This window comes from Saccopteryx bilineata, chromosome 8 (assembly GCF_036850765.1).
Source record: "Saccopteryx bilineata isolate mSacBil1 chromosome 8, mSacBil1_pri_phased_curated, whole genome shotgun sequence".
Classification (NCBI taxonomy): Eukaryota; Metazoa; Chordata; class Mammalia; order Chiroptera; family Emballonuridae; genus Saccopteryx; species Saccopteryx bilineata.
The window spans coordinates 92,522,592-92,525,658 of record NC_089497.1 but is presented as its reverse complement, the minus strand read 5'-3'; positions in this window follow the sequence as shown (position 1 = coordinate 92,525,658).

Here is a 3,067-nt window from a genome sequence, read left to right as displayed (position 1 = left end):
TCCAGCTTCAGAAAAAAAAAAAAAAATTATATATATATCATATTCATTGTAGTCCATTATCTCATGAATGCTATTGAACTACATCTTCCTTTGCTACTGCTATTTTTTGTCCTTTTCTTTTTTGCTTTTGTTGTTGCAGATTATTCTTGTTTTTATTGTGATCTTCTTGGAGCTTTTACTTGTGATTTTGTTTTGTTTTGTTTTGTTCTTTGTATCTGGTATGATAACATCCTTTAGTATTTCCTGAAGTGGGTGTTTTCTGAGCATAAATTTTCTCATCTTATGTAAATTTGTGAATGTTTTTATTTCCCCTTCATATTTAAAGGAGAGCTTTGATGGATATAGTATTCTTGCCTAGAAGTTCCTCTCTTTCAGTACTTGAAATATTGGGTTCCACTCTTTCTTGGATTGTAGAGTTTCTGCTGAGAAATCTGATTATAGCCTAATCGCCTTCTTTTATATGTTGTATTCTTCTTTTCCCTAGCTGCCTTGAGGATTTTTTCTTTGTCATTTATTTGTTATAATTTTATTATGATGTGCCTTGGAGTAAGTCAGTTTGGGTTAAGGTAACTCAGTGTTCTGTTTGCTTCTCAGATTTGAGGCTCTAACTCTTTCCAAAGGTTTGGAAAATTCTCATCAATTATTTGTTTGAATATGTTCTTTATTCTTTTTTCTCTCTTTTCTCCTTCTGATGTACCCATTATTCTTATATTGCTCTTTCTGATGGAATTAGATAATTCTTGTAGGGTTTTCTCATTTTTTAAAAATTTGTGAGTCTCTCCCTTCTCTCTGTAGTATCTCTAGTTGCCTGTCTTCTATGTCACTAATTCTCTCCTCTATCTGGCTTGTTCTATAAGCTAAGCTTATTACCTCATTTTTCAGTACATATTTTGAGTTTTTCATCTCTGTTTGGTTTATTTTTATAGTTTCAATTTCCTTGGTGAAATACTCCTTTTGTTCATTAAATTGTTTTTTGAGATCACTAAATTGCCTTTCAACATTTTCTTGTATCTCATTGAGTATTTTCAGAACTTCAATTTTGAATTCTCTTTTATTTAACTCCATGGTTTCCAAGTAGTTGAATTTTTTTCTAGAGATTTTTTATCATCTGTCTGACCTACATCTCTGTCTTGTGTATTTATAATATTTTATTTTTTCTTTTATATCATTTGAGAGTGGTATTGTTTATAACACTAATAAGATAATTTAAAATATAAAATTTAAATTTAAATTAAAAATCAGTTAAAAATGAAAATTATTTAAAAGTTGAACAAAAACTACAGAGAATAAGAAGCAGAAACTGAGGAAAAATAAAAAAGAGATAAAAAATAAAGTAAAATCAAGCAAAATGCCACAAAGAAAGATATGAGTCCAAAATATAATAATTTGATGAAAAATGACATTAAGATGAGAACAAAAAAAAGAAAGAAGAAAAGGGGAGAGAGATAAAAAGTGAAAAAGAAAAATAAAGAAAAAAGAAAGAGAAAAAAGAATATAAAAAGTAAGGTTTTCAGAAGTAAAAGCCTCATAAAAAAAAGAATGAAAAATATAACAACTATGGATAATGAAGTTCAAAAGGAAAAAATAAAGAAAACAGAAAAAATAAAAAATAAAGAAAAAATGACAAGCGTTTAAAAATGTAATTTTTTCTTGGTTTTGAGGGGTAACTTTTTTCTTTTTTTTTAGCAGGTATCACTGTACTACAAGTTTTGTTTTTTTCAGGGTTCTTGAGCAGAGTTCTGCAAATGTAACACTGTGGCAATGACCTAGGATGGGCCAAAGTTGCCTTGGTAGGTGGGGTTTGTTTTTAGGGCTTTGCAATTTTATGGCTCTGGCAATGGCAGTCTTAGTTCTCTAAATATCTCTTCCTACGTCCCTCTCACCGGAGCTAGCAGCTTGGAGACTTAGCTGTAGGGTCCACCACAGCCATTGTTTGAACAGCAAGGGAAGCAATGTGCAGCCAGATCTTTCCTCCAGTACTGCTCCAAGCACAGTTCTCAAAGCACAGTGCAGTAGCAATGAGAATCACCAGCAAGGGTAGGAAGAGCAGGACACAGATCACAGATCAAGCACCTTTCGGCTACACTACACACCAGCAAAACTCTATGGGCTGGCAGGCAGACCTAGTATGCCTCAGCATGCCACAAATCTGATCTCCAGGGCTTCTCATGCACTGTATGGGAGCACATTGTAGGCCATATGTGTGCCCAGCTCCCATGACACCCACACCAGCCTGCGCTCGCACCGAGCACTGGCAATCTCAGGCTAATTCTTCTGGCCCATATGCATGCCCAGAATCAGTGATCTCAGACAGAGTTGGGAATGCACACAGACACTCACAGGGGCCCATGAGGGCACCCAGTGCTGGCAATTTCAGGTGTAGCCTACTGCCTGTGCACCAGTCTAGCATCTGCGATCCCACACAGAGTGGGTGTGTTCTTTCTTTTGTTTCAGAATGCACTTTAACTCAGCTCCTTCCCCTCTATCTCAGTCTCTCCACTTTGCCTGGCTTCAGACAAAAGTGCCCCTCCCTCAGATCAGTGAGGAAAGCAAAATACTCTGTCCACTATCTTTTTTTTTATTCTGAGCAGATTTTATCTTCAGCCACCTTTTCACCCAATTATACCCTTACCTGGTGTGTGTATATTTCAGGTGCTCCTGACATTTTTTCTCTGTGTTTAGTTGTTGAATTTGTTGAAATTTTAAGGGGAGAGATTGGGAGTATCCCTCATGTGGCCATTTCTCTGATGTCACTTGCATTTCTCATTTTAAATAAGTGTATTTGAGGATAATATTTTCCACTTCTGTAAAAAATGCCACCGGATTTTTAAAAAGATTACATTAAATCTGCAAATTACTTTGGGTAGTATAAATACATTGACAATATTGTCTTTTAATCCATAAACATGGGATATTTTTTTTCTATGTCTTCTTCAATTTATTTCTTCAATTTATTTATAGTTTTCAGTGTACAGGTCTTTCATCTCCTTGGTTGAATTTATTCCTATGTATTTTACTCTTTTTGATTCTATAGTAAATGAGTAAATTCCTAGAAACACATAACCCA